Genomic DNA, 24,831 nt, shown 5'->3' with positions numbered 1-24,831 from the left:
CCATTATGGATTACAAAGAAACTTTTGTTTGTTTGTTTGAGCCCATTTTTTAGCATTATAAATGTACCAAGCTCATCTTGTACCATCCCTTTCCCATACCTAGAATCAGCCATATCTCCAAAGAGCCCTAATTCCTTTTGTTGGAGAATAATATTAGAAACCCAGATCTGGACACTAGATGTGCTCATTGAAACCAGGGTGTCATTTCTCTGAGGCCCCCTCTGCTAAAGGAAAGAAGAAATATATGTGGCATACCAACTTATGTATATATACATATCTATAAGTAGATATATTTCATATGATTATTTGCTATTTTTATATCTTCTTTTATGAGATGTCTGTTCAGATCTTTTGCCCATTTTAATTGAGTTATTTTCTTATTGTTGAGTTTTAAGAATTCTTTCTACATTTCGTATATAATTCCTTTATCAGATATATGTTTTACAAATATTTTCTCCTACTTTGTGGCTTGTCTTTTTATTCTCTTAAAAGTATCTTTCACACAGTAGAATGCTAAAATTTTACTAGCTTACTTTATCAATTCTTTTTTTCATGGGTCATGTTTTTACTATTGTATCTAAAAACTTATCACCAAACCCAAAGTTGCATAGATTTTCCTTTTTGGTCTTTACTAGATGTTTTGTTGCACTAACATTATTTCTAAGTGACAGATTCATTTTGAGTTACTCTTTATGAAAGATGTAAGGAAGATTTGTATTTTGACTTTTTTTTTGCATTTAAATGTCCAATTATTCTAGTTCTGCTTATTTAAAAAAATATTATCCTTTCTTCATTAAATGGCCCTTGCTCCTTTGTCAAAGATCAGTTGAATATATTTGTGTCAGTCTATTTCTGGGCTCAGTATTCTGTTCCACTGAGGTATATGTCTATATTTTTGCTAATACCATGCTGCCTTCGTTACTGTAGATTTATAGTAAATCTTAAAGTTGGGTAGAGTCTGCTCTCTAATTTTGTTCCTCTTCCTCAGTATTGTGTTGGTTATTCTGAGTCTTTTGCCTTTCCATACAAATTTAACATCAGTTCCTTAATATCCAAAAGGTAGCTTGCTAGGATTTTCATCAGGGTTGTGTTGAATCTATAGGTAAAATTAAGGATAATTGAGGGACTTCCCTGGCGGTCCAGTGGTCTTTTCAAGTATCTTCCATATTTAATATTTTTTATCTTTCTAATTTCCAATTGTGCTTTTATATAATCTATATATACTTCCTTTTCAGATATATGTGTTGTGAATAATTTCTCCAAGCACATGGCTTACATGTTCATTTTTTGAACAGTGTCTTTAACTGAGCAGATTTTCTAATTTTATGTAGTCCATTTTATTAAACTTTTCTGTTTGTTTTATGGTTATAGTTTTTTTTTCTTAATCTAAGAAAAATTTGTCAATGCCCAGTTGCTACAATTTTCTCCTATATTTGCTTCTAGAAGTATTATAGTACTTTACACTTAGGTCTATGATCCAATTCAAGTCAATTTGATGTAAAGTGTGATGGTGATGTAAACACTGAGGTTTATTTTTTTTCCACAAAGTACTCATTACTTCCAACACAATTTGTTGAAAAGATTATCTTTTCCTAACTAAAATGTGTCAGTGCCTCTGTCAAAAATCAATTGATCATATGAGTATGTAGTCCTTATAGGAATAATTACTATCATTTTCTTATGTATTTAAAAACAAATAAATATGGTTTAGATAATTTAAAAAAAATTACCCTGATGAATACATCACCAATTGGGTATTTGATAGATGATCATTTTGTTATGATCCAATCCCCAAACTTTTAAATAATGGCCAATTTTTCATATCAGATTTTAGGTACCTTTTAAATAATGGTCAATTTTCATAGTACAGTAAAAAAAAATTCAGAACTGCTCTTTTTAAAGGTAGTTTTTGTTTGTGTTTTATTTAATTGTCTTCTAAAAGGATTTGACTCATTCACTGAAAGTGCAGTCACTAGAAATATCAATCCTGCTCCTTTTGTGATTTGCTTAGAATTTTTCAAAGCTAATAATAATAATAGACCAATATTATACTTGTTAAGGTGAGTCTTTGAAGTTATTGATGATGATTTAAAATACTAGTAATTTTTTCAATGTTATTTTGTGCAATGAAAACAAAATCAGTAAATAACATATTACTTAACTCAGTACTATTCATTTTCACAAAATAAATTTCACAATATATAATATACTATATTATATAACATATAATATTTATACTGTAGTCTTTCATGTTGCCATCAAAACTCTTAGAATGTTAAAACTTCTACTTTCTTTAACCTTTGGAATCTGGCTTCTGCCCCCTAAATTGTACTGAAGTTGGATTTTAAATAATCACCTCACAATAGGAAAATCCAATATTCTCAAAGAGTGTTTACTTTTATTCTGTCTCGGAAACTTTGTAGCCCATCATTTATCTCCTTTTGAAGACTTTTCTTCCCTAACTTCAGAGTCGCTGTTCTCTTATTTTCCTTTTCTTTGTTTACCTGATTGTGAGTTCTCTCTGATTTCAATTATTCCAGTTTTCAAAATACAAACCTTCTTCAACATTTTGTGTGAAGCTGTCTTGCCCTCTGTTCCTATGCAATCCTTATTTTTGTTCATCTCATCTCTGCCAGTCTTATTCCTAATATGAACTATTATAAAGATATTTTTGTTTCTATGACTCTTATTGTTTTAAATGTAGGTCTACATTTAAAATGAATCTTTGTGTATTTGGCTACTTGATCCATTGGCAGCCCAAAATTAGGGTAGGAATTCCTACCAACTCATACACAAATGAATATAACCAATTTCAAGGTACAGTTCTATATATTTTTAGCTCTCTTTTTCTAGGAATTTGAAATGCAATACAAATCTACTCACTATATCAATGAATGTACATTGTTTTACTTTTGTTATTAAAAATTTTAACATTCACAGTTCAGAGGATAATATAATAATATTCACTATATGATAATTACAGGTTTAACAGTTATCAGCATTCTTCCATTCTTTGCATTCTATACCTCCATACCACTTCTCAACTATTATTATTATTAATTTATTAATATACATGCCTGAAATGCATGAATCTTATATATAAATATTTGAGAAATATATACAATTGTGAAACACATACCCTTATTGTGATATGGAATATTTACTTCAACCCGAAATTTCTCATTTGTTACTTTTCATTCAACCCCAACATTCCCTGAAAATCCACTGTTCTAGTTTTCTTTGTAATGTTGCATTGCTTTTGCTGTTTCAAAACTTCACATAAATTGAATCAAAAGTATGTATTCTATTGTTTTTCTTCTTAAGCAAAATGTCTGTGAGATTTATCCATGTCATGTATATCAGTAGTTCATTCTCTTTTATTGATGTCATATTCTATTACATGAATATATCATAATTTGTGTATCCATTATTCTGATAATAGATATTTGATTTTTTGCCTGTTTGGGGATATTGTAAATAAAGCTTGTAGTTTTTTCATTTGACATCCATGCCTGAAAGCAAGTCCTATTCCTTTATGCTAATGACTTATTTTTCAGGCCACTTCTATCTATTCTGTTTTGTTTATTGATGGCTTTGCCACCAGCTTACAGTCTTCCTATTCTCTTCTAAATACTTTAGAGTAATTATCTTGCATGTATTCAAAGTACATATATGTGATTCATTCAATAACCCAAGCTCTTAAATTGTTGACCTCTTAAGTCCCGAAGACCTCAGATCTTCAGTTACTCATTATCATTATGTCACCCTAATGAATATTAACACTGAAATTAATACCTCACTGAAATCAGAAATTTATATATTTAAAATTCTGACCTTACCTATTTATCCTTACAGTTCTCACAACTCAGTTATTCACAATACAATTCTTGTTACCATTATTTGAAAACTACAGCCTTAACACAATTCCTGGGTGTTTCTTCCCTTTGATACCATGCTTACTTTCTGTGGTATATTATTTAAAACATTATCTCCACAATAGCTTTCACTCCTTAATACCGATCCTGGGTTAATCCAAATGTCTGCCTTTCTTTGTTAACACCTGGGTTGCTACGCATTGGAAAAACACTTAACAATTCTTGTTAGTGCCACTAAAGCCTCATGCTCTCCAAATATACCTAGTTCCTTGTGACTGTCAGACAACCCTTCTTCACTGTCCTCATAAACAGATCTTCTCCAATTTCTTCAACTTTTACTTTACCAGCTCTTCTCTCATACTCAACATTGGATCTTGTTATGAAATGGCATAAATGGAGGCTTTCAAACAGGAAATTCACTGTACACCAACATTTCCAAAATACCTGCATCTTCACTCTCTGGGTTAGCGATCAGTGTTTTGTTACTATTTCTTTTCTTAGTATGTATTTCTTACTGATAGAAACTTGATTTTGGAAATAGCAAGGAAGATACAGCAGTGTGCCAGGTAACAGTTATTAGTTTACCTTACAGTTAGGAGTGTTAATGTATCACACATTTTTGCCAATGTAATACAAGAGAAAGTTATTGCATGGTTATCTGAATGTCAGCATCCACTCATATGCCCTTCTGTCCTTCTCCTTTAATCTGTCTGGTATACAGATGCGATGCTAAAGACCTAGGCATCTTGTCATCACAAGACATTATGCTCAGGCTAAAGTATGGATGAGCCAAAAAATAGAAGTTCAGTTCTTTGAATCCTAACAGTCTTTTCAGCTAGTCCGTTCTCTTTTCCTCTTCTCATTTCTTCAATGCTGGTGTTTTCCTTGGCCATCTTAATTCCTCTGTTAATTATTTCCTCTATGTTCCTTTCTTTCTTTCTTCCCCATGATCCCTTCTACTCTCCACCTAACCACTATTCTCTACTTTCTTCTCTTTGTCCCCTCCTCTTCCCATTCCCTCCATTTTACCTAGTATATGTTTGACAGATACCAAGAACTAAAGATGTATTTACTGAAAAAATGAATGAGTCTGTTTAGGATTCTAAATTAAACCCAAACCCCCAAATTGTATATAAACCTTAATAACACAAGTTGTGATTTAGACATACATATGAGACTTATGATTTCATTTGTACACAACTCCTTTTAGTGGATTATTGATCAGATTATCCAAGTGTGTACTCATAAATAACTTCCAAGATGATATCTAAATCTTAGCAAGCATGAAATCCTAAATTGTATTTTAGATTTATGGAACTGTTTATATTTTTTATCTCCAAGTGGAATTTGAACATTATTATATTGACTTTTTAATAATTTTAGAAGTAATGTCAAATATTTATAAATACTGGTATTTTAAAAATTATGTTATTAATTAGACAAAATAATTTAGACATTTAAATTAGCATCTAGTGTTAAAGAAAGCATAAAACTCTGATTCAGGACCCTTGGTCCTGTGTGATTCTAACCTCTTTTTTGTTCACTAATCAAGTTGGTAAAATCGGGAAAGGTTTTTTGTTTGTTTGTTTTTTAAACAACTCTGTTGTCTCGGTTTATTAGATATTTCCTTGGGATTTTCAGTAGAATATGTGCATAATGATATCTGATTATACCTGGAACTTTAAAGTCCAAATCCTACTCAATGAAATAAAGTTAAATTAAAATGACAGCTTTTCAAAAGCAAGAATGTATCCCTTCCTGTGTATGTATATAGTCATAAAAAGGTTATGCATAAAATAATTCATTAAATATCTTGATCCATAACTGCTCTTTGAAAGCACAAATGAGTTTCATTTTATAACATAATTAGAAATGTTGAGAGTGGGCAGAGATCTAAGATGGCCCCAAGATCCCGGCCCTCTGGTATACATACCTTGTATAAATCCCTGATAATTGTGAATATGATAGAATAGACACTCCATGAATAGATTACATTATATGGCATAGTTAATATTTTTAAAAGGGAGATTACCCTAGGTGGACCTGACCTGACCTGACCAGGTAAACCCTTAGAAATGATGGAGGTATTGCTGATGAAAGGCATTCTAAGTAATCAGAGGAATTTGACATGAAGATTCTCCATTGCTGCCTTTAAGGATGAAACAGTAATGTGGCAAGAAATGTGAGTGGACTTTAAGAGCTAAGAGCATCCCCTGGCTCATAGGCAGAAAGAAAATCGGGACTTTTGTCCAACAACCAAGCTTAACTTGACCAAAATCAATAAGCTCGGAAGATCCTGAGTTCTAAGTGAGTGTACAGCCTGGCTGATCTTAGCCTTGTGAGACCCTGTAAAGAGATAATTCAGTGATGCTGTGCCTGGACTTCTTTTGACTGACAGGTGTGAGCTAGTACGTGGATGCTGTTTAAGCAACTAAGTTTGTGGTAATTTGTTACACAGCAATAGATGTCAAATACAGATGTAGACTATTCGTATCATGTAGAACAATAACTGAAAGTATAAATGAATAATCAAGAGTAATAAAATCATATAAATATGTAGAGATGACTATGTACATGCAGCTGTGCTATAAATGGATTCACTGTGATGTAACAAATACACCAACCAAACAAATGATATAATTTTCACAAAACAATTATTATATCATGAAATTAGGCCAAATTGAAGATTTAAGCTCAACAACAAAAATATATATTGGAAAACCCCTAGATATTTTATTTAGTCATTTTTTATGTGTGTTGATATATATGAAAGCCCTAGTTAGTTAATGCTTGGAGAAAATAACAGATGACACCAAAAGGGATGTTACATGAATTAGAAAGCAAACATAATTTCAGGAGAACAAAGGAAACCTGCATTATTAAGCAATATCTAGAGTCTCTAATATTTTTAATTGGAAAAAACATTCTAACTAAGCTAGAAAAAAATACTGATCAATTTCTCCTCATATATCCCTTCTCTTACTGTCTTTATATCTGTTATTATCACTCCATTCTCCCTCCAAATGTGGAGAGGGAAAAAAACCCTCTTCTAATTCAAATAGCATAACTAGGATAGTTTGCAAAAGTTTAATCTATGGTCATAATTAGAAAAGTTGCATAAAAGCAAGTAATTTTATCTATTTTGTATATCGATGCATTTGCAGTTTCTAGAATAGAGTCTTACATGTAAGAGGATGGAATAAATGAAATAAATGCACAGGAAAATTCAACTCTAAAATAAGGAGTCTTAAAAATACAGATATGTTATTTTACCATATCTTTATTTTCTGGGATTGTAATGTCTGTCTCTTCCATATGTTGCCCAACACATTTTCAGCCAATTCTTCAGTATGCTAGCACAACCATGCAAATACATTTTACGTGTATATTTTCTTATATCTTGGCTTTTCTCCTGATGTAAATTGTCATGTTAGCATCTAGCCTATATTACATACCTAAACACCTTTGTCACTTTTGGTCAAGAATAACAGTTGACTTTCTGTGAGCATCATGTCTAGACCTTCCTGCCCAGTTCCTTGTATCAAGAACACAACTTTCCCTCAGATGAATTTCAAATTAAAATATCAATATTTTATATTCATTTTTGCCTTACTTCTTGCAGATTCAATAGTAAAATAATATCTTAATACAGTATAAAATATAGCATTCATGTAGTTGAGTAGCATATGTATAGCAAAAATAAGTCATTGAGAAAAATCAGTGGAAGTTAATGGAAGATATATTTCTTTCCCAGATAGAAACTCAGGAAATATTGCCTCTATCAGGAAATATTGGTTCTCTCCCTATGATTCCTCAATCAGAAATTTCAAAATGATTTCCTAATATAAAAAGATGTTTAAAGATATCAACAACCTTGTCTTGTTCCTGATCTTAGTGGAAATAGTTTCAGTTTTTCGCCATTGAGGACGATGTTGGCTGTGGGTTTGTCATATATGGCCTTTATTATGTTGAGGTAAATTCCCTCTATGCCTACTTTCTGTAGGGTTTTTATCATAAATGGGTGTTGAATTTTGCCTAAATAGACATTTCTCCAAAGAAGATATACAGATTGCCAACAAACACATGAAAGCATGCTCAACATCATTAATCATTAGAGAAATGCAAGGCAAAACTACAATGAGGTATCACCTCACACCGGTCAGAATGACCATCATCAAAAAATCTACAAACAATAAATGCTGGAGAGGGGTGGAGAAAAGGGAACCCTCTTGCATGTTGGTGGGAATGTAAATTGATACAGCCACTATGAAGAACAGTATGGAGGTTCCTGAAAAAGCTAAAAATAGAATTACCATAGGACCCAGCAATCCCACTGCTGGGCATATACCCTGAGAAAACCATAATTTAAAAAGACACATGCACCCCAATATTCATTGCAGCACTATTAACAATAGCCAGGTCATGGAAGCAACCTAAATGCCCATCGACAGATGAATGGATAAAGAAGATGTGGTACATATATACAATAGAATATTACTCAGCAACAAAAAGGAACAAAATTGGGTCATTTGTTGAGACGTGGATGGATCTAGAGACTGTCATACAGAGTGAAGTAAGTCAGAAAGAGAAAAACAAATATCGTATATTAATGCATATATGTGGAACCTAGAAAAATGGTACAGATGAATGGTTTGCAGGACAGAAATTGAGACACAGATGTAGAGAACAAATGTATGGACACCAAGGGGGGAAAGTGGCAGGGGTGGTGGGGGTGTGTGTGATGAATTGGGCAATTGGGATTGACATGTATACGCTGATGTGTATAAAATTGATGGCTAATAAGAACCTGCTGTATAAAAAAATTAAATTAAATTAAAAATTAAAAAAAGATGTTTAAAGATATCAACAACCTCCAACTAGCACACATTATTTTATTACTAATAAGAACAGGGATATTTTTAGTACCTACAAAGAATTACTCTAAAGATAAAATTTCACCAATGATAAGATTTTTTAAAAATATTACAAGCATTACAAAAGCATAAGTTACTGATATTTAATTTCCTTTGTGTAACAAACCTGAACCCACAAATTCTGTCAGTAACAGCAAACAAGCCAGATTGTGAATTCTTACACTGGTAATTTCAACACTAAGCAATCATGCACATGACTTATAAATCATTTCCAAAATCCACTGCATGCAGAAACACAAGACAAGAAATCCTAACTTAAACTAACCATATCTCTCCTTATCTGCTCTTCCTATACATATGCATGTGAGTATATGCCTCAGGAAATACAACAAGAGCATTAAGTACTCTAATGAACACAGCAAGATATCATTTCTACAGAGTCTTAGCTGAGCTTCAGTTTCAGGAATAACTTGAACATTCATATGAACTTGGAAAATAAAACAATGGAAATTCCATTAAGTGCATACAAACTACACATCTTATTTTTTTCCAAGAAAGAGAATTATACTTTTAATAGACATATTTATATTAAGAATTGAGAAACATTATGTTAACTAGTATTTTTAATGTAACAGTTTTATTTAAAATACAGAATTTGTTCCTGCATGATAATTTCAGGTAAAATTTGTCAATTATTTTTTATCATTTTGTTTTAATCTCTGTAATTAAGTACAACTTGGTATAACAGATACTCAACTTGGAACACAGTAGTTTTCTATAGCCCTGAGTAGTTCAGATGTAAATAATATGTGTCTTTTCTTCCTTCACTTGTCTCTTGTAATCATCTGACATTGTCAGTAATGAAAATCTGTTAGCAAATGAAAAGCACAGTTATTGACATGGAAGGTAAAGCAAAAGCGTGATGAGAGCTGTCACTCTAGCAATCAAAACAATGTTTAATTTTTGCTTACTCTGTTGGGGTGCTTCAGAATAATTTCATGAGTCCAAATATCCAGGACTATCGTCTGACAGACATGATTTTTGCCTTATCTCTCCCTATCTTTCTATCATCTATCTATCTATCTATCTATCTATCTATCTATCTATCTATCTAAATTCTGCCCTTGAATTACCTAAACAAACACTAGTACATGAACGTAGTTTGAATCAGAATTGCATCTTTAGGCAGATTCCACATCTGAATGAAAATATTCACATGAATATCTGTCAAAATAACTGTATTTTTCTGTATAGCACTCTCTTCACTCATGTATGTGTTTTGCCATGGTTACTGGGCTGTGAATTTCTCAGAAGGGCAAGCACAAGCCATTTATCTTTTTTTTTTTCAATTGAAGTATAGTTGATTTACAAGGTTTTGTAGTCTCAGGTGTACAGCAAAGTAATTCAGATATATATATATATATTTTTTTCTTTTCAGATTCTTTTCAATTATAGTTCATTACAAGATATTGAATATAGTTCCCTGTGCTATACAGTAGGACCTTGTTGTTTATTTTATATAAAAATTTGTGTCTGCTAATCCCAAACTCCTAATTTATTCCTCCCCCACCTTTCCACTTTAGTAACCATAAGTTTGTTTTCTAAGTCTGTGAGTCTGTTTCTGTTTTGTAAATACCACATCTTCTTTATACATTTATCTGTCAGTGAATAGTTAGGTTGCCTCCAGGTTTTGGCTATTGTAAACAGCGCTGTTATGAACATTGGGGTGCACGTATCTTTTCTAATTAGAGTTTTTATCTTTTGGGGAAATATGCCCAGGAGCAGGACTGCTGGATCATATGGCAACTCTATTTTTAGTTTTTTAAGGAACCTCCATACTGTTCTCCATAGTGGCTGCACCAATTTACTTCCCACCAACAGTGTAGCAGCGTTCCCTTTTCTCTACACCCTCTCCAGCATTTATTATTTGTAGACTTTTTGATGCTGGCCATTCTGACCAGTGTGAGGTGGTACCTCATTATAGTTTTGATATGCATTTCTCTAATGCTTAGCGACGTTGAACATCCTTTCATATGCCTGTTGGCTATCTACATGTCTGTTTTCAGAGAAATGTCTATTGAGATCTTCTGCCCTTTTTTTTTTTCCATTGGGTTGGTTGGTTGTTTGATATTGAGCTATATGAGCTTTTTAGATGTTTTAGAAATTAAGCCCTTGTCAGTTGCATCGTTTGCAAATATTTTCTCCCATTCTGTAAGTTTCTTTTTGTTTTGTTTATGGTTTCCTTTGCTCTGCAAAAGCTTATAAATTTGATTAGGTCCCGTTTGTATATTTTTGCTTTTATTTTTGTTTTGGAGGACTGACTTAAGAAAACATTGGTACAATTTATGTCAGAGAATGTTTTGCCTATGTTCTCTTCTAGGAATTTTATGGTGTCATGTATTATATTTAAGTCTTTAACCATTTTGAGTTTATTTTTGTGAATGGTGTGAGAGAGTGTTCTAATGTCATTGATTTACATGCCACTGACCAGCTTTCCCAACACCACTTACTGAAGCAACTATCTTTTCTCCATTGTATATTCTTACTTCCTTTGTCACAGATTAATTGACTCTAAGTGTGTGGGTTTATTTCTGGGCTCTCTATTCTGTTCTATTGATCCATGTGTCCATTTTTGTGCCAATACCATGCTGTTTTGATTACTATAGTATTGTTTGAAGTACCAGCCATTTATCTTTGATTTCCAAAATCAAGTACAGTGATTGGCACAGGTATATATGTTGAAATTTTTTTAAGTAAACCAAATTTCAAGAGGTAATAATAAGTTACAGTTAGATGAAATAATGGAGAAGAATAATGAACAGAGAAATGTCCATGCCAATATTTTCAACTCATTAATCTCCTAAACTTACACATTTTTAGTTAGCGCTAATCCATAAGAAATAAAGCTTTCCTAAACATTTTTTGATGAAGGGTTAAATAAAATGGCACATTTTAATATTTTTACGATTTTATTGACATAAAATTCACTATTTTAACCATTTTATACTGTATACTCACAATGTTTTGTTTTGTTTTTTAACATCTTTATTGGAGTATAATTGCTTTACCATGGTGCAAGAGGGAAGAGATATGGGAACATATGTATATGTATAACTGATTCACTTTGTTATAAAGCAGAAACTAAGTTTCTGCTTTATAACAAAGTGAATCAGTTATACATATACATATGTTCCCATATCTCTTCCCTCTTGCATCTCCCTCCCTCCCATCCTCCCTATCCCACCCCTCTAGGTGGTCAAAAACCACCTAGCTGATCTCCCTGTGCTATGCAGCTGCTTCCCACTAGCTAGTTATTTTACGTTTGGTATTGTATATATGTCCATGCCACTCTCTCACATTGTCACAGCTTACTTTTCCCCCTCCCCATATCCTCAAGTCCATGCTCTAGTAGGTCTGTGTCTTTCTTCCCATCTTACCCCTAGGTTCTTCATAACCTTTTTTTTTTCTTATATTCCATATGTATGTGTTAGCATATGGTATTTATTTTTCTCTTTCTGACTTACTTCACTCTGTATGACAGACTCTAGGTCCATCAACCTCACAACAAATATCTCAATTTCATTTCTTTCTACGTCTGAATAATATTCCATTGTATATATGTGCCACATCTTCTTTATCCATTCATCTGTTGATGGACACTTAGGTTCCTTCCATGTCCTGGCTATTGTAAATAGAGCTGCAATAAATATTTTGGTACATGACTCTTTTTGAATTATGGTTTTCTCAGGTTATATGCCCAGTAGTGGGATTGCTGGGTCGTATGGTAGTTCTATTTGTAGTTTTTTAAGGAACCTCCATACTGTTCTCGATAGTGGCTGTATCAATTTACATTCCCACCAACAGTGCAAGAGTGTTCCCTTTTCTCCACACCCTTTCCAGCATTTATTGTTTCTAGATTTTTTGATGATGGCCATTCTGACTGGTGTGAGATGATATCTCATTGTAGTTTTGATTTGCATTTCTCTGATGATTACTGATGTTGAGTATTCTTTCATGTGTTTGTTGGCAATCTGTATATCTTCTTTGGAGAAATGTCTCTTTAGGTCTTCTGCCCATTTTTGGATTGGGTTGTTTGTGTTTTTCTTATTGAGCTGCATGAGCTACTTGTAAATTTTGGAGATTAATCCTTTGTCAGTTGCTTCAGTTGCAAATATTTTATCCATTTGAGGGTTGTCTTTTGGTCTTTTTTATGGTTTCCTTTGCTGTGAAAAAGCTTTTAAGTTTCATTAGGTCCCATTTGTTTATTTTATTTCCATTCCTCTAGGAGGTGGGTCAAAAAGGATCTTGCTGTGATTTATGTCATAGAGTGTTCTGCCTACGTTTTACTCTAAGAGTTTGATAGTGTCTGGACTTACATTTAGGTCTTTAATCCATTTTGAGTTTATTTTTGTGTGTGGTGTTAGGGAGTGTTCTAATTTCATATTTTACATGTACCTGTCCAGTTTTCCCAGTACTGCTTATTGAAGAGGCTGTCTTTTCTCCACTGTATATTCTTGCCTCCTTTATCAAAGATAAGGTGATCGTATGTACGTGGGTATTTTCTATCCTGTTCCATTGATCTATATTTCAGTTTTTGTGCCAGTACCATACAGTCTTGATTACTGTAGCTTTGTAGTGTAGTCTGAAGTCAGGGAGCCTGATTCCTCCAGCTCCGTTTTTCGTTCTCAAGATTGCTTTGGCTATTTGGGGTCTTTTGTGTTTCCATACAAATTGTGAAATATTTTGTTCTAGTTCTGTGAAAAATGCCAATGGTAGTTTGATAGGGATTGCATTGAATCTGTAGATTGCTTTGGGTAGTATAGTCATTTTCACAATGTTGATTCTTCCAATCCAAGAATATGGTATATCTCTCCACCTACTTGTGTCATCTTTAATTTCTTTCATCAATGTTTTATAATTTTCTGCATACAGGTCTTTTGTCTCCTTAGGTAGGTTTATTCCTAGATATTTTATTGTTTTTGTTACAATGGTAAATGGGAGTGTTTTCTTAATTTCACTTTCAGATTTTTCATCATTAGTGTATAAGTATGCCAGATATTTCTGTCCATTAATTTTGTATCCTGCTACTTTATCAAATTCATTGATTAGCTCTAGTAGTTTTCTGGTAGCATCTTTAGGATTCTCTATGTATAGTATCATGTCATCTACAAACAGTGACAGCTTTACTTCTTCTTTTCCAATTTGGATTCCTTTTATTTCTTTTTCCTTTCTGATTGCTGTGGCTAAAACTTCCAAAACTATGTTGAATAAGAGTGGTGAGAGTGGGCAACCTTGTCTTGTTCCTGATCTTAGTGGAAATGATTTCAGTTTTTCACCATTGAGGATGATGTTGGCTGTGTGTTTGTCATATATGGCCTTTATTATGTTGAGGAAAGTTCCCTCTATGCTTACTTTCTGCAGGGTTTTTATCATAAATGGGTATTGAATTTTGTTGAAAGCTTTTTCTGCATCTATTGAGCCGATCATATGTTTTTTCTCCTTCAAGTTTTTAATATGGTGTATCACGTTGATTGATTTGCGTATATTGAAGAATCCTTGCATTCCTGGAATAAACCCCACTTGAACATGGTGTATGATCCTTTTAATGTGCTGTTGGATTCTGTTTGCTAGTATTTTGTTGAGGATTTTTGCATTTATGTTCATTTGTGGTATTGGCCTGAAGTTTTCTTTCTTTGTAATATCTTTGTCTAGTTTTGGTATCTGGGTGATGGTGGCCTCATAGAATGAGTTTGGGAGTGTTCCTCCCTCTGCTATATTTTGGAAGAGTTTGAGAAGGATAGGTGTTAGCTCTTCTCTAAGTGTTTGATAGAATTCACCTGTGAAGCCATCTGATCCTAGGCTTTTGTTTGTTGGAAGATTTTTAATCACAGTTTCAATTTCAGTGCTTGTGATTGGTGTGTTCACATTTTCTATTTCTTCCTGGTTCAATCTCATCAGGTTGTGCATTTCTAAGATTTTGTCCATTTCTTCCAGGTTGTCCATTTTATTAGCATAGAGTTTCTTGTAGTAATCTCTCATGATTCTTTGTATTTCTGCAGTGACAGTTGTTACTTCTCCTTTTTCATTTCTAATTTTATTGGTTTGAGTCTTCGCCCATTTTTTCTTGATGAATCTGGCTAATGGTTTATCAATTTTCTTTATCTTCTCAAAGAATCAGCTTTTAGTTTTATTGATCTTTGCTATTGTTTCCTTTATTTCTTTTTCATTTATTTCTGATCTGATCTTTATGATTTCCTTCCTTCTGCTAACTTTGGGGTTCTTTTGTTCTTTCTCTAATTGCTTTAGGTGCAAGGTTAGGTTATTGATTTGAGATGTTTCCTGTTTCTTAAGGTGGGATTGTATTGCTATAAACTTCCCTCTTAGAACTGCTTTTGGTGCATCCCATAGGTTTTGGGTCGTTGTGTTTTCATTGTCATTTGTTTCTAGGTATTTTCTGATTTCCTCCTTGATTTCTTCAGTGATGACTTCGTTATTAAGTAGTGTATTGTTTAGCCTCCATGTGTTTGTATTTTTTTCAGATCTTTTGCTGTAATTAATATCTAGTCTCATAGTGTTGTGGTCAGAAAAGATACTTGATAAGATTTCAATTTTCTTAAATTTACCAAGGCTAGATTTGTGACCCAAGATATGATCTATCCTGGAGAATGTTCCATGAGCACTTGAGAAAAATGTGTATTCTGTTGTTTTGGGGTGGAATGTCCTATAAATATCAATTAAGTCCATCTTGTTTAATGTATCATTTAAAGCTTGTGTTTCCTTATTTATTTTCATTTTGGATGATCTGTCCATTGGTGAAAGTGGGGTGTTTAAGTCCCCTACTATGATTGTGTTACTGTTGATTTCCCCTTTTTGGCTGTTAGTATTTTCCTTATGTATTGACGTGCTCCTACGTTGGGTGCAGAAATATTTATAATTGTTATATCTTCTTCTTGGAGGGATCCCTTGATCATTATGTAGTGTCCTTCTTTGTCTCTTCTAATAGTCTTTATTTTAAAGTCTATTTTGTCTGATATGAGAATTGCTACTCCAGCTTTCTTCTGATTTCCATTTGCATGGAATATCTTTTTCCGTCCCCTCACTTTCAGTCTGTATGTGTCCCTAGGTCTAAAGTGGGTCTCTTGTAGACAGCATAGATATGGGTCTTGCTTTTGTATCCATTCAGCCAGTCTGTGTCTTTGGTGGGAGCATTTAATCCATTTACATTTAAGGTAATTATCGATATGTATGTTCCTATTCCCATTTTCTTACTTGTTTTGAGTTTGTTATTGTAGGTCTTTTCCTTCTCTTGTGCTTCTTGCCTAGAGAAGTTCCTTTAGCATTTGTTGTAAAGCTGGTTTGGTGGTGCTGAACTCTCTCAGCTTTTGTTGTCTGTAAAGGTTTTAATTTCTCCATCAAATCTGAATGAGATCCTTGCTGGGTAGAGTAATCTTGGTTGTAGGTTTTTCTCCTTCATCACTTTAAATATGTCCTGCCACTCCCTTCTGGCTTGCAGAGCTTCTGCTGAAAGATCAGCTGTTAACCTTATGGGGATTCCCTTGTGTGTTATTTGTTGGTTTTCCCTTGCTGATTTTAATACGTTTTCTTTGTACTTAATTTTTGATAGTTTGATTAATATGTGTCTTGGTGTGTTTCTTCTTGGATTTATCCTGTATGGGACGCTCTGTGCTTCCTGGACTTGATTAACTATTTCCTTTCCCATATTAGGGAAGTTTTCAACTATAATCTCTTCAAATATTATCTCAGTCCCTTTCTTTTTCTCTTCTTCTTCTGGGACCCCTATGATTCGAATGCTGGTGCATTTAATCTTGTCCCAGAGGTCTCTGAGACTGTCCTCATTTCTTTTCATTCTTTTTTCTTTATTCTGCTCTGTAGTAGTTATTTCCACTATTTTATCTTCCAGGTCACTTATCCGTTTTTCTGCCTCAGTTATTCTGCTATTGATCCCTTCTAGAGTATTTTTAATTTCATTTATTGTGTTGTTCATCATTGCTTGTTTCCTCTTTAGTTCTTCTAGGTCCTTGTTAAGTGTTTCTTGCATTTTCTCTATTCTATTTCCAAGATTTTGGATCATCTTTACTATCATTATTCTGAATTCTTTTTCAGGTAGACTGCCTATTTCCTCTTCATTTGTTAGTTCTGGTGGGTTTTTATCTTGCTCCTTCATCTGCTGTGTGTTTTGCTGTCTTTTCATTTTGCTTATTTTACTGTGTTTGGGGTCTCCTTTTCGCAGGCTGCACGTTTGTAGTTCCTGTTGTTTTTTGTGTCTGTCCCCAGTGGCTAAGGTTGACTCAGTGGGTTGTGTAGGTTTCCTGGTTGAGGGGACTAGTGCCTGTGTTCTGGTGTATGAGGCTGGATCTTGTCTTTCTGGTGGGCACGTCCACGTCTGGTGGTGTATTTTGGGGTGTCTGTGGCCTTATTATGATTTTAGGCAGCCTCTCTGCTAATGGATTGGGCTGTGTTCCTGTCTTGCTATTTGTTTGGCATAGGTTGTCCAGCACTGTAGCTTGCTGGTCGTTGAGTGGAGCTGGGTCTTGGCATTGAGATGGAGGTCTCTGGGAGATTTTCGCCATTTGATATTATGTGGAGCTGTGAGGTCTCTTGTGGACCAGTGTCCTGAAGTTGGCTCTCCCACCTCAGTGGCACAGCCCTGACGCCTGGCTGGAGCACCAAGAGCCTGTCCTCCACACGGCTCAGAATAAAAGGGAGAAAAAATAGAAAGAAAGAAAGAAAGAAAGAGGATAAAAAAATAAAGATAAAATAAAATAATTAAAATAAAAAATAATTATTAAGGAAAAAATTTAAAAAGTAAAAGAAACAACAACAAAGAAAAACGGACAGCCAGACCCTAGGACAAATGGTGGAAGCAAAGCTATACAGATAAAATCTCACACAGAAGCATACACATACACACTCACAAAAATACAAAAAGGGGAAAAAAATTATCTTGCTCCTAAAGTCCACCTTCTCAATTTGGGATGATTCGTTGTCTATTCAGGTATTCCACAGAATCAGGGTACATCAAGTTGATTGTGGAGATTTAATCCGCTGCTCCTGAGGCTGCTGGGAGACATTTCCCTTTCTCTTCTTTGTTCGCCCAGCTCCCAGGTTTCAGCTTTGGATTTGGCCCCGCCTCTGCGTGTAGGTCGCCGGAGGGCGTCTGTTCTTCGCTCAGAGAGGACGGGGTTAAAGGAGCAGCTGATTCAGGGGCTCTGGCTCACTCAGGCCGGGGGGAGGGAGGGGCACGGAGTGCGGGGCGGGCCTGCGGCGGCAGAGGCCGGTGTGACGTTGCACCAGCCTGAGGTGCGCCGTGCGTTCTCTCCGGTAAGTTTTCCCTGGATCACGGGACCCTGGCAGTGGCGGGATGCACGGGCTCCCAGAAGAGGGGTGTGGATAGTGACCTGTGCTCGCAAACAGGCTTCTTGGTGGCGGCAGCAGCAGCCTTAGCGTCTCATGCCCACCTCTGGGGTCCGCTCTTTTAGCCGCGGCTCACGCCAGTCTCTGGAGCTCTGTAAGCAGTGCTCTTAACCCCCTCTCCTCGTGCAACAAGAAACAAAGAGGGAAGAAAAGTCTCTTGCCTCTTAGGCAGCTCCAGACTTTTTCCCAGACTCCCTCCCGGCCAGCCGTGGCACACTAACCCCTGCAGGCTGTATTCACGCCGCCAACCCCAGTCCTCTCCCTGGGATCTGACCTCCGAAGCCGAAGCCCAAGCCTCAGCTCCCAGCCCCGCCCGCCCTGGCGGATGAGCAGACAAGCCTCTCGGGCTGGTGAGTGCTGGTCGGCACTGATCTTCTGTGCGGGAATCTCTCCGCTTTGCCCTCCGCACCACTGTTGCTGCGCTCTCCTCCGTGGCTACGAAGCTTACCCCGTCTGCCACCCGCAGTCTCCGCCCGTGAAGGGGCTTCTAGTGTGTGGAAACCTTTCCTCCTTCACAGCTCCCTCCCACTGGTGTGGGTCCAGTCCCCATTCTTTTGTCTCTGTTTTTTTCTTTTTTCTTTTGCCCTACCCAGGTACGTGGGGAGTTTCTTGCCTTTTGGGAGGTCTGAGGTCTTCTGCCAGTGTTCAGTGAGTGTTCTATAGGAGCAGTTCCATGTGTAGATGTATTTCTGATGTATCTGTGGGGAGGAAGGTGATCTCCGCGTCTGACTCTTCCGACATCTTCTCAAATCCCTCCTCCCAATGTTTTACATCTGTCACCACTATATCCAAAACATATCCATTACCTCAAGAAGAAACACCATACCCTTTTTTTCTCCTTCCCCATCCCTGAGCAATTACTAATCTACATTCTGTCTCCATGGATTTGCTTTTTCTTGACATTTCATATAAATGTGTTCATATAATATGCTGCCTTTTATGTCTGGCCTCTTTCATTTAACATAATGTTTTCATAATTTATCCATGTTGTAGCATGTATCAGAACTTCATTTTTTGTGGCTGAATAATAATCCGTTGTATTAATTTGCCACATTTTGTTTACCCATTCATCAAATGATAGACACAGATCATTTCCACCTTCTGGCGATTATGAATGATGCTGTTATGAATTTTTATGCACAAGTTTTTGTGTAAATTATGGTTTCAAACATCTTGTGTGTACAACTAGAGGTAGAAATGTGTCACAAGGTAACTCTATGTTTACCTCCTTTAGGAACTGAAAAACTATTTTCCAAAGTAATCAGAACAATTTTTATTCCCACCAGCAATGTGTGAGAATTCCAATTTCTACAACTCTTTGCCAACAATGCTTTCCATTTTGTTTTTCATTATAACTATTCTAGCGGGTGTAAGGTGGTATCTCATTGTTGTTTTAATTTGTTTTTCCCTACTGACTAATACTGAGCATCTTTAATATATTGGCCATTTGCATGTTTTCTTTAGAGAAGTATCTGCTCAAATCCTTTGCTCATGTTTAAACTGAGTTGTTTATCTTTTCATTGCTGAGATAAATTTTAATATTTATTATAAATATTTTGATAAATCTTGATACTAATTGAAAAGTAAATATAACAGGATGAACGATTATAGGAATAAACCTCATATTCTTTATATTCTTCCTCATGTTCTAGCATTGATCATAGGACCTTATGTAAAAAAATGTCCTAGAAAGTCCATAAAACTCTTGAGTTTAATCAACCTGCTGGGTCATAAGGACAATTCTTGTCCCTAGGAACATATAGCAGTGTTCTCTAGAGCTCACTGCTCTTAACAAGCAAAAATCTCTTAAAATAATGTGTGCTTTATTAACAATCTTCCTCAAGATGAGAACCTGTCACTCTGATGCTAAGTTTCATGTACCTGAATCCATACTGCATTACTATATTTAGTTCTAGATCAAGGACTCATTACAGAGCCCTTCAGAACAGTACACTACACATTTTCAACTCCCTCTGGCCTTTGGTTTCCCTTCATCATCACTATTTCATTATAGTGTAGAATATTCTTTACAGTAATATTTATATGATTTTCTCTATTAAATATTCAAAAAGAACTTGGATTTCATAGTAAGGACTCTGGAATTCATGTTTCATGCCCTAAATACACAACAATTTTACTCTTTTCTCATTTAAGGCCTCAGTTTCTTCAACATAAATTTCTTCCTTTCCTTTGAAAACCCTCGTCAGCATTCAGAAAGCATCCATATTGCCCATCGTTAAAGAATATTTCCTTGATTCCATGTTCTTCTCCAGCAATACTTTTTTTTCCTCTGCTCTTCATCACAGGAAAGTACCTATGAAGAGTGAGCTAAAAGTGTTATCTCTCCATTCTAGTCCCGTATCTTCCCTTTGCCCACTCTATTAATGCTTTTATTCCCATCATTCAAAAGGTATTTCCCAAAGTCACTAACAAATTCCCCCTTTTCAAATTGTATAGCAATTATCTGACTTCAGATTCTATGAAACTGTGGCATGGTTGGCCACACTCCTATGTTAGAAATTATCTTTTTTATGTTTCTGTGATAACTCATTCACCTATTTTTGTCCTTCCTCCTAGGCCAGTCCATTTAAGTGTCCTGTATTGAGTCCTTCCTTAAACTAGTATTTTGTCTCTTCATAGCACTTATTTTATCTGAAATTACTTTATCTATATGAATTATTTATCCATGTCAACTTTCACTGATGATTTAGCAGAATGCATATAAATATTTCTGTACAATTTGTTTATATCCTTGGATGACAGCGCTGTAGAGCCTGCCACTCAGTATCCCTTCCTATAATCATTCATAAAATTACTAGATCTAGGTAAAGTCTCAAAATGACATTGAATCTAAATTTCCAAGAGTTAGCTCAGAAACTGTGAAGTGACTGAATTTACTTTATTTGCAAGCTAATGATTTAGGCTGCCACTGTTTTATGTACTCATACTGACAGAAGATACAATCTCCCTGGGTCAGAGACACGGGCTATTTATTTACTCACAGTACAAATAGCAGCCAGGGTAATATCTTAGCTCTGCTTCCCTATATCCCAATCCCCACAGGGTAACTCAAATAAAAACAGTATGTTACATACCCATGTGATTCCAAATTTTAGGAGAGTTTGAGCTTTTAATAGCTGCTAACACATATGCTCATTCTCCTTAGAGAGTAAGAGAGATTACTCACTTAGCACATTTCCTTTGGGGGAGAGGAGAAGTGTATCTCTTGCTTTACTACCTTGACATTTAAGCACAAGTATCCAGGATGGGGAAGGAGAGATGTGTATGACTCCAAATCTTTTCAGAAGTGTCTAACTTTGGAGAAAAGCTATCTCAATCTTCTAAGGCATGTTTACTGTACAAGTTCAAGTGTGTCCTTTTGCTTCAAAGAGCAGGACCATGCAGAAAATTGAAAACATTCAAGGTGAATTGTCTCCCAACAGATTCACTCCTGATTGCCAAATGTTTCAAGTCCTTTGTGAATTTTTCCATGCAAATACAACTCCATCAGCCTGATTCCTCTAGCACTGACTTAGTATGAAATTCACTGTTTGTTTCTGTAGCACTTAAAGCTAATATCTGTAGGAATCTGGATATCAGAATGAGGCCAACTTTCTGTGGTGACCTCAGCTATGACACCTAGGGTTATGGATCTAGCCAACTGAAGAAATTTCATAAACCATTAATGTCAGAGGTCTTTTTCCTTAAGTCTCTATGTTGACTCTGCCACCCATTTTAATGCATTTTTCCAGGTATTAGCACAGATTCTGCCTTAGCCTGCCAGAAGAAAGTCTATAGGAATTCTGTCATCCCTGGAAACCCTTGCCAGTGAGATAAAGCTAACCCGAGTGCCTTCTGGTGCCAAGATAGTGTTATTGATCACCTCAGGTAAAGTTACAGACACCCTTTATACTTCTCTAATTGAATAACTAGCATGTTAGTACAACCACCCACATAATATGCCTAAATAATGTGTTAGTTATTTGTCTGGGAAAGTCATCTGAGTAACTGAAGTAAATCTCATTTTGGAGAGAGCTCTGCAGTCATCTGAGTGATATATAAGCTGCCAGTGGAGTTTCTTTAAACACTCTTATAATCAGCTCTAAGATATAAGTCATGTTTTTGAAAGGAAAGCAAGATAATACCAGGCCTCTAAACAATAAGTATGATCCAGAGGGCACAGATGTTGTTTCTAGCAACAATTATTTCATATGGTTGGGACCCCTTTGTGGGACAGATAACAATAAGGGATATAGTTTGACAGTACCTCCAATGTGGCACCTTATGGGGTCTTTTCTGAGGCTCCCTAGCTAGTTGGTAAACCTAGGGTTCCCAATCAAGTCTGAGTAATTGAGTCTAATTCTTGTTTGGGGAGGAACTGTCTGAGGGAAGTCAGTCCAATTGGTCCTGTTTGTCTACACTATCAGTGAGGTGGCATTCTTCATCTTTATGAAATCAATATGAGGAAACATCTAGAGGTTTTATACTTAGGACTTGCAGAAGCTGGAGTCATCCACTTGTGGTCTCATGGTCAGAGTGGACTTGAGGGAGGTAGCTGACTCAGCAGTCAGTTAAACTCATGACAGTTGGAGAAAGTTGCACTAAGGCATTTTACTTGGATGAAGACTCCAAGGCCAGGTTTGAAATATAATGAACATTATGCTACCTCCTGACAACATACGCAATTACACACACACTCCCTCCCAGGGTCTAAGGCATTCTATTCCCTCCCAGGTTTGTGTTCTCTCTTGGTTTATGTGCTGTCTCCACCTGTATAAAACCTGAGTACTCTATTCCAGGAGGTAAAACTTCATCTTTTATCAATCCTCTCTACTCTCCCCGAGACCATGTATATGGAAGAGTGAGGTGCAAGAGGGAAACAAAAAGAACATCTCTATACCTAAAACCTAACCAGAATGAAGTTGGAATCCATGAGGACCCCTTTTATCCAGGACTGCATCCAGAGGGTGTGCCACCCATTGGGAATGGTTGAAGTTAAAAAAACAAGAGAACTATGCTCAGGAATGGCAGGGGAGGAATCCTCAAATTGCAGTGCTCATCCTTGTAACTCCCTTAATCCTTCAGATTTTTGTCTTAGTCATTGTTCTTAAAGAAGCTTAGATGAGATAATCCCCTTTGGGAAACACCTGCATTTAATAGCAAATCTGACTTAACATGCATGTCCCTGGAAAAAGTAAGGGAGATAGAGTCAGATTATTAGCCCATTATTGACAAGCTTTTTCCATAAAATACAAATGGTCTTCAAAGCTGAACATATAGCAAGGATTTTTCTGAGGGGCCACAATGGTATGGCCAGAATTAGCTGATCAGTATTTTGAAGAAGTCAAAAGTCAATACCGGTGAAGCACCACAATAGTCTCACCATGGGGGTAAGGGACTGATGTAGTCAATCTGTCAGAGTGAGCAGGGACCGTACTCTGTATGATGTGGATTCCCTCACCAAAGGTTAAACAGATCCTTTTTTGTCATGAGTCACAAGATTGGCATGCAATTTATTTTTTTGCATCAGAAATAGAGTCATTTCCTATGTGCTCAGTCTATAATGGTGAATGTGTATTGCCCGGTCCAGTATAGTGATGAATTCATATGGCGATTATGGCAATTTGGATATTTCAGGTTTGATACCATTTAGTCTCATCAGAGAATGAGCCTGGCCATGGGCATCTAGATTAACAACCTGGATAATTTGACCAACAAGCATAATCTGTTAACACAGTTCTTGGTCTTAGATAAGAAGTCATGAGTCTTTAATCTGCAATAGTCTAAAATTTTTAGTTCTCCCCACTGAGTGCAGAAATCATGTCCAATTTCATTTTTGCACAGCTGCTGGTGTTCAGAGCGAACAGCCACAGCAGACATCATCAGTTTTCCGCTTAGCTGAACCATCTATAAACCAGGCCTAGGCTTTCAGGAGAGACTCTGTGAATCTGGGACACCAAAAAAGTCAGTGGCTCTAATTTGATTTAGGCAGAACAGTGGGAAATCATGTTTTCCTCCATAAGGATAGTTGTCACTTTTTCATTTAAAGTCACTAGACTGCTGGGGCCAGGCTGGTTGTATTCTTCAATAGACTACATTCATTTGACAAGGGAGACTCTTAAAGCTCATCCTACTGTGTCATTCATACAATGTAAGTTTGCCAACCTCCAAAACAGGCCTATCAAGTTGAAAAATCCCCAAAACTCTGTAAGTCAGGCATTCAATTTCAATAAGAACTCAGTGGGAAACTTAAGTTTCTTTTCAAAAGTGGTATATCTAGTAGCCATGCCAAAACCCCAAGTCCAAAATCCCAAACAGATGCCTTCGGGTAGATACTGCCTCCCTTTCCAGGGCTTTAATAGGAACATACTCATTATCTTCAGGGTCTTAGTCTGTCTCCAATTACCAAAGAGTTCAATGTAGTGAGAAACATTCACACTAAATCCTGACTCACTCACTGGGGAAAATGGCAGGGGAATTTGTCTCCATAATGTACTTCTCTGCTTGCTGTTCTCCCCAGTCAGGATGGCGATCCCCTCTGGCAGTTATAAGATTGGAAGTACAGCATATAACATACACATCAATTCTTAAATACATCCAGGTGTAGAAACAGTAAAAACATGAAATAGAGCAAAGGACTCCACCTA

This window comes from Delphinapterus leucas, chromosome 9 (assembly GCF_059928025.1).
Source record: "Delphinapterus leucas isolate spDelLeu-1000000601 "Yukka" chromosome 9, BTC_Dleu_Yukka2, whole genome shotgun sequence".
NCBI lineage: Eukaryota > Metazoa > Chordata > Mammalia > Artiodactyla > Monodontidae > Delphinapterus > Delphinapterus leucas.
The sequence above is the reverse complement of the archived record's forward strand: the minus strand, read 5'-3'. Positions refer to the sequence as shown.